General features: G+C 33.7%; 1 protein-coding gene and 1 long non-coding RNA gene across 4 annotated transcripts in view; both read right to left on the minus strand.

Annotated features, from left to right (window-relative positions):
- The window catches only part of Cirl (Calcium-independent receptor for alpha-latrotoxin), a 270,668-nt gene extending 256,905 nt beyond the window's left edge, over window positions 1-13,763 (minus strand). For 2 of the 3 annotated variants that reach the window (XM_089710174.1, XM_089710175.1), the window contains exon 1: window positions 13,506-13,762. The gene's annotated coding sequence lies outside the window, so the exon portion shown is untranslated. Of the gene's footprint in view, window positions 1-13,505 lie in introns of all 3 variants that reach the window. The other variant, XM_089710173.1, reaches the window with a different exon arrangement.
- LOC149477669 (uncharacterized) lies at window positions 8,874-9,513 on the minus strand. Its single transcript, XR_016317577.1, has 2 exons — window positions 9,380-9,513; window positions 8,874-9,108 (listed from the first exon to the last, which is right to left on the minus strand). It is a non-coding gene; the product is annotated as an uncharacterized LOC149477669 (long non-coding RNA).
- Window positions 13,764-17,682: the final 3,919 nt, after the last annotated feature.

Here is a 17,682-nt window from a genome sequence, read left to right on the forward strand (position 1 = left end):
TTGTACAAAACATAAGCGATGTTAATATCTCTCTTACACATATATGCATTACAACGATTAAAGAGCGGGATAGAATGATTGCACAATAAGTTTATACGTTCAAAGAACTTTCACGTCTTCATTATGTGCAGGTAAAAATTGTATTGCGAATATTTCACACGGTTATTTAGGGTTTATTTCTATGTATCAAAGCTCAATTCATGAATCTGGTTTATGATACTGATGTTTGTTAGTCTACGCATAGATAAGGAACAACTACACGAACATGAATGAAATAAAAATTACTGAGTAATTGACATCATCATGGCATTCATTTTAAGTGTACATATTGAAAAACATAATAAGTTTTCGATTATGTCTGAAGTCACAGATTACGATAAACATACAACATTGAATTGAGTTCATAAATATTTAAATTTCATATCACCTAAAGTTATAACAAAATCGAAACCTAGCTCAGCTATTTAAATATATGCACTGATAATTTCAAATAACATTAAAACAGTCATAAACTATCCACTCCTAGTTTGTAAAGTTCACATGAAATATTCAGGGTATTTAAATATTTCACAATTCCTTATCATTACATATTTAGTATTTACTAAGCTACATTAGATAAAGCTCAAACTTAATTTGTGTGTACTTACGTAAGCTCACTCTGCATGCTTTGTTGTGTTGTCTAGTACTATTTAATTGTGGAGCTCTTAATGTAATTAATTATATGTACTTACATAATATCATACATACGAGTACATATTGACAGTGTGACGAAGAAAAAGCAATTTTCATCACCAATAAGTAGGTATTCTTGATGATGAAAATTGTAATCGCGCCTACATAAATATAATTCATGAAGTCAATTTCTATTATCTATCTAATATCCATTAACTGATTATGTACATAAAATATAACAAAAATAATAATACATTTTTCTACTCTAGTTCATTATCAATCATCTGTCCTACTTAATATTATGAATGTGAAAGTTTGTGAGGATGGATGTATGTGTATGTATGTTTGTTACTCTTTCACGCAAATACTACAAAACCGATGACAATGAAATTTAGCACACATATATATAGAGATTAACTTGGATTAAAACATAGGATAGGTTTTATCCCGGAAATCCCACGGGAATGGGAGCTATACGGGTTATTCTTTGAAAAGGCGGGCGAAGCCGCGGGCGGAAAGCTAGTTAACTATATTTCAAAAATATTATTCTATTTACATTTATTATAAACTATAAATAACGATTGGCATTAGCGAACGCTACACGTTACAAAATTAACATAACAAACATACCCGCCTCTCCATTTTGAAGTTACGAAATGTAACAAATAACATTAGCATCACAATGAGTACTGCCTCTATTAGATTCAATTGTCACTGACATACAGACATACAGTCATGACGAATCAAACATGATCCGTATATTAAATAAGGTAATAATAAGACCATATATAAAATTGGTTGGCTTCGTGTCAATGAACTGTTTTCAATGTTAAATGACATCAAGTAAAAAAATTGCATTGAATTCGGGCCATCCATTTGAGAGATACGTTTCCGAGAACTCCTTTTTTGCAAGACATACGGTTTAGCATGTTTCAATAGCCCGCAAGGCTAACAATTACATAGGTATTTCCAGGTATAGAAATTACCTATTTGATTTAGTCTGAAATAAATGAAATTACATATGAATAACGAATACAAGACGTTAAAGCAAACAAAACTTATAATAATAGTGATATCAGCGACTTGTTCCTGTGTATATTTTAAACCTTCATACTAATTAGTAATTATTAACCTTTATTTAAGTATAAAATATACAACAGAGTACTAACTATTAACACAGGCGAGTCAAATGCTAATATGTACCTACGTTAAATCTCAACTTATTTCAAGCATCTGCGAAATATTTTTCAAACTCAGCTACAAGTTTACAAAGGGATTGATAAGCGATAAGAGAACAATACTGCATCTAAAACAAACGGACTTATCTCGCAGGTAGCAAACTGAAGGGATATAAAGGGTATTTAAATAGTTGTACAGTTAGCAGATATATTGTACATATTTAGAAATAATAAATACTAGTTAGTTATAGGTAGGATGTTATAGTTTGGGATGATACATGATAGCAGAATTGTACCTACATTCATAGTATACATACCACACCTAACATACCTACATATTTACATCTATTTGTTTAATCGTATACAAATTTGAAATTACTTGAGCAACATTTTTCTAAAAACTTTAAATGTTCAGAAATAAATACTAAATAGGTAATACAAACCCACGCAACCAAAATGAATAAACCTACGCGATTTAACTTTAAAATAGTATTCATAGTAGTTTAAGTCCTAATTGTTTTATAAAACATTGTTTTAAGTTCATCAAGAACAGTATTAAAGAAAAGTCTAACAATAGATTAAGAACAAGATTGTTTCGTGATTAGAAAGACAAGCTACAACCTAATTGTACAATTGAAATATCAATTCAATCGCAAGCAGAGTAACGGGCAATAGCCTGTTGAAACCCAACCGTTGAAGTGAACAGTTTAAATGTACTCAACAAACGCATAAACCAAAAGTCCCTTCAACAACAATAGACGATAGTAAGGTGACGCTGAGTCAGCTGTGACTGGGCGGCCATATTGGAGCTTTTATTTGTTAAATTGCGCCAACACGTCACATGCTCCGATTCCTTTGGACACGTAACGTTGTTGTATTCGTATGGGAATTTTTGGAAATCGATTTGAGCGGGATCAAAAACCTTTTGTTTTTGTACGTGTAATAGATATGGTTCCGTTTCTTTTTTATAACATGTACCTTATATTTATACAATAATAATGGTATTCGTAGTAATAACTCAAAAGATTGATACGACATATTTCATAAAACATTGTATAGCTAAAAAGTTAGAACCACACTTCAGCATTTTAATATCCTAATAAATAAAGAAAACCCCAAACCGAAGTGAAAACGATAAATCGCCAAAAAATCCGCGGGCGCCGGGAGTCGCCACGAGAATTACATGAGAAACTTTTTTAATAACGCTTGCGATTCTATCTCAATCGAAATCCGTAACAAAAACCCTACACAAGAGTAAGAAAAATGTACAAACACGCCAAGGGACCGGTTCAGGTACGCCATTTTTTATTAAATCGAACACCTATACGGGTTTCAGCTCGAAAGGTCGTACGTCCCTTATGATACGACTAGACGATTCAGTTCCTTGTGGCATTCGAGCTTGTACGTACGCAGGGGTCCAGACTAAAGCATGCACAAACCTGCATAGCGCCGTAGTTCTCGCTTTACCATAAGCAAGCATTCGAGATGGAGCGTGTAACCGCACCGCATTGCACGCAGCACAGGCCACGCGTGAAGAACGGGATGCAATAATACATCTATCGCATCTATGCGACCGCTGCATTCATGAGGACAAAGAATAAGTAGTAATAAAGACGTGACACTCGTGCAGATGGTTGATAAAACTTAATACTTGGCAGTTTGTTCGCTTTCGAGCTATTAAAAGGCAACGAACAGATACGTTGTTACACGCTCTTTAGTTTCCGAGATTCATGAAAACATTAAAGGAAACGGCTCTCTCCGACGAGGTCGTATATTGCTTTCCACGTTGGTGGTATCGGGAGCGTTTTTACTTTTGCTATTGGCTCGGAATTGGAGAGAAAAGAAAATGGAAAACATTCAATGTCTCAATTTAACTCGGGAAGGACGCAAACTTGATTGCGTTTAGAGTGTCTCGAAACGGGATACTTACGAGCGAAATAAAAGTGCAATTATTTCGTAACATGCCTAATTTATACCTTTTAAATTCTTCGGGTTCTTTTAAATGACAAATATTTGGTGTTCCGTTTTGTCCGGAGTGTAGCTAGCGTGTTCGTGGAGCCAATTAGTGGAAGAGACACGCGATATCCCGGCCTGAATGCAAAGGGGCGACTTTGGGATCCAATTTTTACCTGATGTTTATAGCTGGCGTTGACATTGGTATTACTTGGGATGCGAAACAGTGACACATTTTATTCTTTTTATTCTTATTCCCTGCCGTACAGAAGGCACTTACATTCTTAAGGTGTTCAACAGAAAATAAAAATACAGAAATAATAAGGGATCGCGAAACAAATCAGCGATCACATTTTATTTGCTTTATAATGTTTTGTTTCTTTTTTAGGATAGTTTTATCGCTGGAGCTTTCACAACTCATTTTATTATATAAAGGAAATTTTAAATTGCTAATAATAGCAATTTTAATTATTATGTATTTCATAAAGTACTGCCTATTACAACGTTGCACGCAAATAATAATCGTATGACGTGACGGAATTGCTTTAATCAAATTCGTCATACAATAAAATTGTTTTTCAGCCGGATTGCTGTCATAAACCTTGTTTGTTTTAAAGATCGTTCCCGAACGATTCGACTTAATAGCGCGCAGCTTCCAAAATTTTGATGAGCCAGCAACTCCTGCAATGAATTTGCGGAAATAACCTTCGAGCCGATTTCAGAGTCATACGAAACTCGTAAAACCCCGGGAACAAGATGGCAGAGTCACTGTCTCGATTGCGTCTGAATTTAACGACGGTATCGCCGAGGCTGATACATTACTCGTTTCGCACGCAAATCCGGACAGCGTTAGTGGGGAAAAAAGGCAATATATAGCAAGTTTTACCGCTCGCAAGAACGTCGAACGGTGTATAAAATTTTGGTGAGAACCTCATAAAGTGGTGTTACGTAAATCGATCGCTCATCTGAGTTTTACGCACACCGTCGCCTTTGTCGAAAGTTATAATCTAAGGCTTTAGTTTTATTATATGGCGCTTTTGCTTTATATCTAAATAATTTTCTTTATAACGTTATTAAAACTTCATTATCTCTTTACGTAATAGCTTATTTAAGTGTAAGATTATGTACATTGCCGTCTTTGCTTAGGTATAACAATAATAAGCTATTAAGCAGTGATTTGGTTGAATATTGATATAAAGTACATACAAATTTATACAACTCCGGCCAATCATTTTACCATACATTAAAATCAGCCCTACTACATAACTAGGGCATGCACCCGGGTTTACCCGGTTCTGAAAAACCCGGGTAAACCCGGGTTTTTTGATGATCTTGAGAACCGGGTCTGAATAGTATGAAACCCGGTTCTCCCGGTTCCGACCAAAATATTAAAATATGAAGTATTATTTATATTTTGCTGCATTATTTTAACAAATTTATTGTATCTGGCAACGTCAGACTCACGTGCATCGCTAATTTTCGTGCCGCGCCTCAAGTGTGGCTCTGATTGGTTGTCTAACCTTAGATGCTATAAGTTTCCTACGGTTGTATTACCAAAAAAAAAAAAAATTAGGCTTCGAAAATGACAAAAATTAGGCTACAGAAATATTTTTATTAGATTTGTCGTGAATTTGAAAAGCTGTTGATTCTACTGTTTCATACAATGATCCAGTCATGTTTTTTTTTTGGTATCAAGCTGAAATTTATATCGAATACTCAAGTCTTCGGTCCCTTTTTAAATGTGAAAAAGTCAAACTAAAACACAAGCCAACGCATCAAAAAATACAGCCGTAAATGCTGAAAATTTTCGCAAATTTTTCGCGACATCCGCATGGGACTCAAAACCTACAGCTGGGGCTTTTCATGAACACAGAGCCTTTAAATTTGGTAAAAGTAACGTCTTATAACACAGTTATAGGAAAAATTGCTAGAAACAAAAATTTTAAAGTTACAACATGATAAAAAATAGGTTTGTTTGGAGCCCTCGGAGCACGAGTCCGACTCGCACTTGGCCGGTTTTTTGCTTTACAGTTTGCAGTTAATGAATAAGGTTTAAGTTTATTTTATGTGCTATTATGATAAAAAGGTACTTTACAAGACTGATAAATAAAGAGAAGTATTGAAATTTTGTTTCTTTATTAATTTAATAAAATAAGACACAAGCCGCGTAAAATAAAAGGCCCATCAGGTACTTTTACAGTTACTTTTGTTTAATTTCATATTTTTTTCCGAAGTATTATAAAAGAACCGGGTAACCCGGTTCTACCCGGTTCTGAGCTCGATTTGGAACCGGGTTTCAGAAACTTGGAACCGGACTCGGTTCTGCATGCCCTATACATAACCCGTAAAGAATAACACCATATAAAATTGAACAGTAGGTAATCCCGCAAACCCAAGTAATTTTCATATAAGCCATAAACGGATGCCTAGTTACTTTATACAACCTGAATTCTGATATTCGCTTTCAATATACAATAAACCTGAGATCCAAAATTGTAGGGAACGGAACGGTAACAATAAAATAACTTTCTTAAAATCATGTAGCCTGAGGCGTGCCCCAGTGTAACTTTACGCAGTTGGTAAAAAAACAATAAGTGTTTGGGAATTTCAACAGATTGGTGTAATTTAAAGTGTTAAACAGCTGACTGAACGTCCAGTTAACTTGATGCGTTTAAATGCGTATTAATGCCAACTGTGATCGGGGTTTAAATCTTCGTTTAACTCATTACTCAGAGTGCATTTAAAGTTTTGTTTTATTTATATGTTGGTGGATATCACGGTGCTGCAAATTAACTTTGTAATAAACTTAACTTAAACTTAAGTCAGAGTAATTTCTACTCAATGTTTTTACGAAAATCTTTTTGGTATACTTACAGTAGGTACATACCCAATTTTAATATTCTCATCGATAAATTATACTAACTATTGCATTGATGTATTTATATTATCGTTTCGTGTGTCCTAAATATAATATTTCCAAGTAATATTTAGATTAAATAAACATGCATCGTCATCCTATGCGACCACAGACCTAACAATGTCAATGAACAAATCAACAGCTATAACTAAATATATTTGTTTACGCATAGTCGAATCACTCAGCAACGAAAGGATTGGTTGTCATATTGATGGAGTTTGCATCAACAATGTAAGTTACGCAGATGATATGGCGTTGCCGAGTGCTTCAGTCTGCGGTCTTAAAGATTAGTGGCCATCTGTGAAGAGTACGCTGCTCTTCATGGATTGGTCTACAATACTAAGAAAAGTGAAGTCATGGTCTTTGAGTCTGGGCGCCGAGTTACGCATTTTTTACCCCCAATATGTTTGAACGGAGTGCCATTGGGGAGGGTCTTTAATTTCAAATATCTCGGACACATATTGACCCCTAGACTCAGAGACGATGATGATATTGAAATATGATATTTAAACTTGATTTGTTAAATAAATGTAAATTTCAATGTAAAAACGAGTACACTAACGCATTAACAATCCAAACTGCACTTGCAGTAGACATTCTATGTGACAATGTAATTTGAATAATAAACATAAGCACTTTAAAATCATGATTCAATCTTACATCACAATTTTAACATTTTCCTGTTACATAAATAGTTACCAACGCTCATTGAAGGGACGACTCTATGAATAATAATGTCTTCGGCGAGTAAGTTTGACGTTCAATTTCCCGCCATAAAAATTGGTTTATTTTTTTATTAGCAGTGATGTCACTGGCTTGCAAACGTCGTACAAAATTACAGACTATAAACAAATTGCAGAGTACATCATAACAGCGATATGACCTAGAAATAGTGCTGCCTTATTTATAATTTAATATTTTGCTTTTTTAGCTAAGTAAACTAGAATTATTGGGCTTCTTTGTGCTATTTTTTAACATTAAAATAAAGTGACGTAAACCGGAATTCAAATGTTTCATAGAAGAAGATTTAAGTAATTGAAATACGTCATATTCAAATAGCATGTTTTATTCCGTTTCTTAACAATATATGAACAAAATAATTATTAAATACCAAATAACGGAAATATGACGTAATCAGAAATGTTAATGTTATTAATGAAAAACCTTCGACTATTAAGTGACCATAATAAGTAGACCACAAGGCGTTATCTATGGTCAGAATTCATAACTGTATAACGCTCGGAGCAATTAACAAGCCTGGAGAAGTAACAATTAATTGAACGTTTCTTATATAGTGGCTCTCTTTTATTCAATACCCTAATTAATGCGATAGAAAGAGACAACACACTGTGATCTGCTTGGCATTCAAATCCACATGTAGCCACTTTTTGTTCTAAAAAGGTAGTGCTTGCCTTTACTTTATCGAATACTAAAATATCGATAAATAAAAAAATTTAATTAAAGTTATAAAATTGCTTGAAGATAATTTAAGATTCGTTTAATTTTGAATTATGGATAGGTAATTTCAAATTTTAAGATTCGTTTAATTTGGAATTATTCATTTACGATGCGTATTGACTGCCTTGCATTGTATGGTAGTGGTATTTATAAAAAAATATTATAAGGTATTTCGGTTTAGGTTGTTTTTATGGTTTCGTAAAAAGGTACGTATTTTTTCCTGTTTTCATAGATTCATTCATAGAATTATACGGAACCCTTCGTGCGCGAATCTGACTTCCACCTAGTTGATCTTTTTACAAATCAATAGTCGTATCCTACTAATATTATAAAAGCAAAAATATATAAGAATGGACATATTTTGATACTCTTTCACGTAAAAACTACTGAATGAGTTTTTATGGAACTTTACAATTATATAGTTTAAACATCAGAATAACATATAAGCTACAATTTACCACAGGAAAATAACTCATTCCCACAGGAAAAAATTGGTACAAGTTTAAAATAAATTGCTTCAAATAAAACAAAAACGTTAAAAATAGTGTTTTTTCTTAATATGTGTGTGTATGTATTATCTTACAAGTGCAATGTATGATACATAAAGATATTTTAAGTTTGAAAAATCAGATGTTTTGCGCGAAGTGACAGTAGTACCCACCTCAACGCTTCGCTTATGAGGCGTGCAATAAACATTTATTTTTTTAACAACATTTTATTTCGATACTTAATTACCAAATTACAATATTTATTATTTAAAATAGATGCCACCTTAAACTTGTGGCACAGCATCTCTGCAAAGCACTTTACTTTTCTTCCCGTCTGATTCGAAATGATTTGAACAAGGCCGAGAATGTTTTGAAGGCTTCCAATTTTTCCTGTGCTATAGCTTTAACTCAAACATCTTTTAATTGTTCTCAAGCCAGAAACCTGCAAATAACAATAAAATCCATACTTAAATAAGTACCTTTTTTTACTCCTAACCTAAAGCAGTCATTATCAATGAAGTACTTCGTTCCTACTCAAGTATCGATAATTGCACATCACTATGGAAGTTATATTTTGCATTTTTTCTAAAAACTAAGCTGATTATAATTTCATTTCAATGATTACGGTTAGATAAAACATAGATGATTAAGAAAATAAGGTAAATTAACTTATTTATCATACAATTAACAAAAAAATTGATCAAAACACTAACCTGTGAAATGACAAATTTCTATCTTCGTCCGATTTCACATTACTACGGCTTTTACAGCCGTAAGCAACACAAGCCATGTTATCTTTAGTCAATTGTCTTTTCATAAAATAACAAATTAAACTAAAACACTCGTTTTTCATTTCAAAAATAATAATTAAAATCAACATGCGTCCGTGACCAGACTGGTCACTGAAACAAATTGACATGGGCACATGTCATTTCAAACTGTCGAACTGACATATATCTGTCCTCTTTTTTCGCATGACATTTTGCCATAAGCCAAAAAGGCCAAACTAGTGCTATATTGTTCAATTAATTGTTACTTCTCCAGGCTTGATAATTGCTCCGAGGTATAACGGGACTGGATGATCCAGTATTTTTTACTGTTAAATACCATTGAGATAAGTAACATCTCGTCAGACTGGTACTTATTCTGTTCATAATTGTTAACAGTAGCGCGTTTTATATTCCCATAAGAAACAATGCATGTTTTTAGTGTTCTGACATTAAGACGCTATTATGCTTTTGTATCCGATATCATCCCGATATTTTAAGAATAAATTGAATTCTAAATTTAAAATATTTTCTTTATTCAAAATGCAGGATATATTTTTAAAAAGGACTTCGTATAATTTAAACGTTCTATAATATAACAGAACCCATTTCGGTTTTGGGAACGAAAATTTTAATGCAGATTTACAGGGATTATTTATTAATCCCCCAAACAATATAACAAAAAGCATAAAAACAATACAAACATTTTGCATTAACTATAACAAAAGCCAAAGGGTTGCCAAGAATACATTTCAATAATAAATAGCTACATGCCGCGTGTTCATTTGAATCCTTATATCAGATAAAATCGTTTGACATTATCTGTGACACAGCCAACATTTATATGTGACAGGATATGAATGAGTATGGCGCACAGATATTTGTATCATATTTTATGTAAATCGTTTAGATTATAGATATTGCAATGATGTTAATTAAAATAATAAACTAGGTACGTATGGATCGACCGATTAAATCGAACACCTGTTAAACAAGGTGTTCGGAATTTTCATCAACGTGCACTAGTTAATATATTTAAATAAGAATTTCTATATTAACTAATTATATAATTAACTTAATACAAGCACGCTTTCTATATTAGTTTGGGACACTTTTACTGTTTAAATATGTAATCCGTCAATACAGATGTTATTTTAACTTTAAACATTAGTTCCCTACATAAATATTGTGGTCTGTTTCATCAGCATTCAGCTTCATAGCTATTATAAATATTTGTATATTCATTTGGTGTTGTCCGATAAATTTTGCTACGCTTCTAGAAGATTCTGGAACACATTTAAAAAATAAACGCGCGCTCATCGAAGGCGCACGAAAAACAATGGCCGAAAATTCTAAATTTAAAACGCATAAATTTTCAAAATCCGCCCCAAAGAATGCGCGGCAATACATCAATCGTAGGGGCGTTCCACCATGACATAGATGCAACCACAATTTTATTTTCCTACTCAATTAGCCCACGGCTACGCAGCGCGAGTGCCGCGACATATGTCGACATCTGTTCGGCTGCCAATGAAACACGCATTTCCGGACGCTTTCGAGATTTTTTACGCGGCAAATTAATGCTTGGGGCTGCGTTCGGAAACCTGCGACACGTGCAGTTTCAACTACGAATGTGAAATAAGCATGTTCGTGGATATTCTTACAATTTACAAGTGATTGAAAATCGTGGAGATAAAAAATTGAAAATCAAATCTACAAAATTCAAGTAAAAGTTAAAAGACAGACATTTGAAAGCAAATCCGCTTACAGAACTACTAGTTTGACAGTTTTATTATCAATTTGCTGGTTTATCTCTTATACCTATTTAACATGCCATAAATCTTTAATTTGAGGTAATAATTTTTTATGCGTCTTTTCCTAGATCTTACACCGTCACAGTCGTTCAAACAAAATATAACAAATAGATATCGAAAAACATACTTTTGTATGATGTAAATGCATAAAATAATCATAAACTAGCCATTTATGGTATGGCTTACAACATGAATGCTTATTACTAAAACGTTATCACATTTACGACTAAATTCGATAGATTTCTTTGTATTTTCAAGGTATTGTTGAACATATATTTTAGTATTGAATGTCCGAGTTGTATTGATGGCCAGGTGAGGAAGATAATTTTATTGACATAATGTGATGTGACAAAGCTATTTTTAAAGTTTTATTTGTTATGTTATATAGGTATGTAATATGTACATATATATAATATTTCATAATGGATAAAATCAGGTACCTAAGTATGTTGTTTATAATTTATATACTTATAAACGCTTTTAAAATACATAAAGTACAGACTAGTAAAACGCCCATGTAGACTGAAACTTATCTAGACAAATAAAGGAGGAGATAAAATTAAGAACTTTTTTCAAGAACTTTATATCTACCTACATTATTTTTTATCTAATAGGTACCTTATTCGTTATTACTTATTATTACCTATGTAAGGTTAGTAGGTATGTTTATTTTGGTGTAAGGCAGACGCAATCAAAATCTGCTTCACTGGTCGATATGTTTACGGGCAATTAGATGACCCTTTTACCTTTATCTAGGCTTTTTATTCATCACCAATACCGATCGATCCTTGGTCGCCTTGACCGCCTCCTTGGTAGTGGTTGGGGCTTGAGCGTAGAACCGAGGGGTCCTGGGTTCGATTCCCGGTGGAGACGAAGAAAAAAAAATGTCTCGGTCTGGCAGGACACAGAAGGCTGATCACCTACTTGTCCCTAAAGAAAATCGATCAGTGAAACAGATGTATGAATAATGCATCTGACCCTTACCCCACTACGGGGACACGGGACTTCACTTAATAACTAGGTACAGATCGAACCTAAGACGATGTTACATGGTAACCACTACACCATACCGGACATTTTAAGCTTAAATTACCTAAACCGTTACCTTCAAAGCTAGATAAATATGGTAAATATTTATACACTCGTGGTATTTCACACATTTCTACCGACTTTCGATAATTCCACATGTAAAAAAGACATGAAATAGATATAAACACACAACTTATGTAACACAAAGTTCATTGAATCTGTATTATACCTAGTAATAAAATCCAAATTTCCTACCGTTACTGATTACTGTTTTGAAATCGGGTTAACAGAGCTATCCATTATGTCTTGTTTAATTAGCAGGCTTCGATTCAAATTGTTAGTGCCTTCGAATTAATGAAACCTCTTTGTTTTCGCGGGAGTTACGCCATCTATTGGGCACAGATAACAAATCTCATAAGCGCATCTTTTTAATTAGGCTGGGGAAATGTCTTTTCTTTTTGTAGCAACTTTGTGTTTTGTATGATGATTATTTTTTAAGGAATATAGACCGTACAACAGAATGAATGAAATATGGTTAAGTTAGTAAAAGCTCGCTAAGTTCGTTTTAGTTTGTTTAAAAAGGTCTAATACCTTTTTCGTATGTAAAGCGCAGGTAATAATACCCTCTCAAGATTTTTGAAAATAGAACGTTTCAATTTTCAAACTTAATAAGTACCTAGCTCCGTAAAGTTCAAGGTATGCGTTACAATAAAAGCTTGTAAAATATCAGTGCTCTGTTTTAAAAAGCTCAAAAGCACAAAATATGAGGTAAAAGTATGAGATTAAAAAAAAAAAGCTCACGTTCTAAAAGCTTTGGTGAGAGCTTTTTCTTGAATGTATTGTGATATTTGACTCGACCGCGGCACCTCAAAGTTCAAACCTTTTATTTACATCAACCATGTAAACGTGAAATATTAATTACTAACTAATGATAAGTAACTATTATCGCTTCATCTTTAGAATACCGTTAGTAAGCTAATTAATAGTCGCCCACTAAGCATTTCTGAACACCCGAGTCTAAACCTGCTTCCTGAATGTTTACGGCCTGCTATCACGCTGCGCGCATCAACTACGCTAATCCTTGGTCCTTATAAATATCCAACAAACCGCATTTACAAGCACGCATCGAACGCCAGCCACTCGCGGGCAACCGAATTCAAACTATCGATTCAACTACACGATGTTGGAAAGAATTCCTTACAACAATGAGCCGGTGTAACAATAAATACCTTAATGATATCCCGAGATCGGAGGAAAGGCGTCTGGCCGCGGCAGGCGGAACCCGTCCCACACTTTTAAGAGAAATCCAACACTATAACGAACGTAACACAAAACATCACAAGGTGAAATGGCACAATCTCACAGGAACACTATAAATCCACAACACTGGTTTGGTTTTGTATGGTTTATCGTAACGTGATAGCGGGGCACCTCGACGAACTACCGACGCGCACGGCGACCGGGCACGGACTGAACTGGTTTTGCGAGGCGCGGGCGAGGGGGGCGGGGTGCGGTCGGTCGGGTGCGTTTGGTTCGCTTTTATGAAAATATTTTGTGAGTAATGCACGTGTTATGTTGAGTGCGTCGGCCGCTCGTAGTCTTCGATTGAACAGCATCGTTGGTAAGGAGATAAAGATAATAAAAACCTACGTAGTCGCGGTAAGTGGCCGGGCTTGTGGGGTCTTTGTCTCCTGCCTACGCTAACTATTCAACAGCAAAAGCTCAGCGACTTAGCGCTTGGCGCTTGCTATGCTTAATGCTATCTGTAATCGAATTTACAGCGTTTGGGTGGGTTCGGTATTAAGTTTCTTATTGGACGCATTATCTTGATTTGGATATTGATAACACGCAAATAGATTAAAGAACGTAGAAATAAACGTAGCATAACATGAAAAGAGTTAAAAAGGCTTTTTTCTTGCATCATCTTCAATGTAAAAATCTAGGTTGAGTATCATACTTCAACATCGAGCACATAAAATTTAATGAAGCGAGCATAACAAATTAAATTAACCTCATTAAAAATTATGTTAACAGACATGAGGAATTCCTTTTAATGCATTTAAATTTAAATGCAGTATCTACAACATCTACAGTGTCGTAAAAAAGTTAGACATCTAAACTTAACGAAGATTACATTTGCATAAGAACTCTTGGAATATTCAAAGTTAAATTATTTATGTGTAACTGAATAGTTTTATTGAATGTATGAAAACAAATGTTTTATTCTAAATATATACATTTTAGTACTTAGATAGTTGTGCTTTTATGTATGTTAGGTATGTACCTACTTATATATTTCGAAAAATATTTACTTCTTTACATACGACATTAAGTACTAGAGTCAAATAACTCACAGTTTAAAATATATTTTTCATACCTAATTAATATTTTATAATGTTGATAGCATTTATTTAATGATTCAAATTAGGGATGTAACGATACATGATTTTGCCGATACGATACAGATACCGATGTTTGTAGTAATGTATCGGCGATACCGATACCGATACCGATATCGATGGCTTGGTAGAAAAATAAATGTGAATTATGCATAAAAAGTTACCAACATTTAACAGAGACTCAACTGTTAATCGTATTCTTTTAAATAAAAATGCCAAATCAAAAAACAACAAAACCATTTATTTTAGTATTATTATTTTACAAAGTCAGTTAAACTTTAAGTAATACACATAGACCGGGAGATACTGACACAAAATTTCGAGTCATTTGTAACAGGATGGCGGTTCTACAGGGTTCTTAGTACGCAATGACAAAAAGAAAAATGATGGTGTGAACGCTGGTACCGGCGGCTTAGTCGCGTGGGCGTTAGTCGAACTCGTCGGAAAATAGCGAAAGTCAAACGATTTGTAACAGTATGGCACTTATTTTTCCTGGAAGTTTGAGGATCAAAGAATATAAATACAAAATTTCAAAGATCTAGGTGTTGGAAATCTTCACTTATATAAATTAATACTAAATTAATTTTTCAAGTATGACAGCACTTTTTCCCCCTACTAGAAGTATGGCAAATATAATAATGGTCACATTTTATCAAATACTCTCCAAAAATCCAAATGCAATACTGGTACAAAAAGTTTGGCGAAATAAATTTTATTTGCAGATTTTCGGCGGTATGGTGACCATTTGGAATCGTCCGAAAAGTATGGCATGGCGATTTTCGTAAATGGCTGCACGACGATGGTTACCTGTGCAAAAGTTAGCCTGGTAAAAATGGTTGAATAATTGTTTTATTTAAATCAACATATTCGCGTCGGTATGGCGGGCTGTAAGTCACACCGGAAAAGTATGGCATGACACTACCGCCTACTTCTTTTTTATGGGCTATCGGTAAATACTAAAATTTTTGTGTTACAAATCGTTTGACTTTCGCTATTTTTCCGACGAGTTCGGCTAACGCCCACGCGACTAAACCACCGATACCAGCGATCACACCATCATTTTTCTTTTTATCATTGCGTACTAAGACCCCTGTAGAACCGCCATCCTGTTACAAATGACTCGAAATTTTGTGTCAGTATCTCCCGGTCTAACATATAATCAGTACCTAATAAAAGTTTACTATTGGTAGAGTTTTTTCAGAAAACAAAGTGCGCTCGCGCGGGCGGCCTCCCGCATCGTTCATTGGGCGCGGTTTTTTGAATTCTTTGATATCGGTATCGGTTGTTTTATTATCGGCGATACCGATATATCGGCTTGCCGATTATATCGGCCGATATATCGGTATCGGTATCGGTATCGTTACATCCCTAATTCAAATGAAGATTTAATTCGTATAATTCCTTGAGTGGTACAAATTTTACGTCGTTATTAAGAAACGAGATGGGAATTTATTCATCAGGTATATAAAATATACAAAGTAGTAATCTTTGAGGTAACATTTATCTTGCAATCAATATTGAAAGTAAAACAAAGCTATTCGAAATTCAAAAAGCTCAAAATAAACTTTCTAAAAAAATTTCACTAAAAATTAAATTCTTGTGTAAGCTTTTGAGTTGAATTTTTAGTGGGTTGTTACTTGTTACTAATTATATTTAAACAAATGTAAAATAGCATGTTTTTTTTATATTTTTATGAAAAAGTCCATTTTATCTGATCTAAAACGCCTACACATGTACCTAGTCCTTATTATTTTATTTTCTATAACAATACAATACCTGCACTTACATTGCAATAGCAAAACAAAATGGATGTTTGTTTCAATTAATTCAGAACACGTCAAAAACGGCTAATCTATGTAGTTTCCGAACGGTCGCTTTGCATACCTACAGAAGGATTAAACCGAAATGGAGGAGTTGAGTGCACTCTATTGCAATGCCATCTGATTGCTAGGTATTTTGAATTGCTTTTATATGTAGATTGTAAATTAAGAAAATATATGATCATTTTATTTGTAGGTATTTTTGTTTTTAGTAGTAGGAAATTGTATGTATTTTTAAAGGTGCCTAGTATGTTCAATCGTAATAAATCGTAATAACAAACATTTAAATTTGTGTTGCTTATTGGTTTAGTTTATAGATTTATTGAACCAGTCCTTGCAGTAAAAAGTAAAAACACTATAATAATTAATTGCACTATGCTGTATGAAACAGAAAACATCATCTAGGTACCTACTAAAGACCTACACAAAACTGATTAAATATTTAAATCCGTTAAAAGGTTTTTTATTTATTATCGACAAATGCATTCTAATGAAAACAAAGTATGATATAGCATTGCATAAAATATCATTTTTGTACTGAATATTGTGGCGGCTTAATATTTTTTTCTTTTTACTCGCTCCCCCTAGGTCTTACAATCGAAGCCATATGAAAGCGCTAGTTAACATAAACATGGTTAAACAAATAGTCGCTGTAATTTGATTCTAAGGTATTTATAACGGAAATTCATTTTTTGTCATGTTTTAGCCCTTCATTTACTCTTATACACTTAACATAAGCCCATAGATATTCCCCATAGGTTGCAAGAAACAACCATTCTTGTATAGTGTTTTAACTGTAATGATGTGATGATTTTTGTAAGCATCTTCTCATATACTTTTACCTGTCTTACCTCATAACTGGTTGCATGAAAGAAACTGCTATATTGCAATAAAGCTGCCTTTTGCAGTTACAATATCATGTTTGTATGTGTGTGCATTATAATTTATAGAATACATAGAACTACAAACCAGTTTTAAAACCAACAACTTCTAAATACGCATTTTAAAAACCAAAAATAAAACATTAAAATGCTCCCACATGTCAAGCAGATATTTCATTTTCACATCGGTTTTATTTTAATGGGTAAATTATTGGATTAACAATAACGGCGAATACAATATTCGGCGAATATTTACGTTCATCCAATTTGGTTTTGAGTAATCGAATGAGTTATACATAAATAATA

This window comes from Colias philodice, chromosome 24 (genome assembly GCF_061535455.1).
Source record: "Colias philodice isolate Cphi_HAF_F1 chromosome 24, ilColPhil1 Martin Lab GWU primary, whole genome shotgun sequence".
In the NCBI taxonomy this organism is placed as follows: domain Eukaryota; kingdom Metazoa; phylum Arthropoda; class Insecta; order Lepidoptera; family Pieridae; genus Colias; species Colias philodice.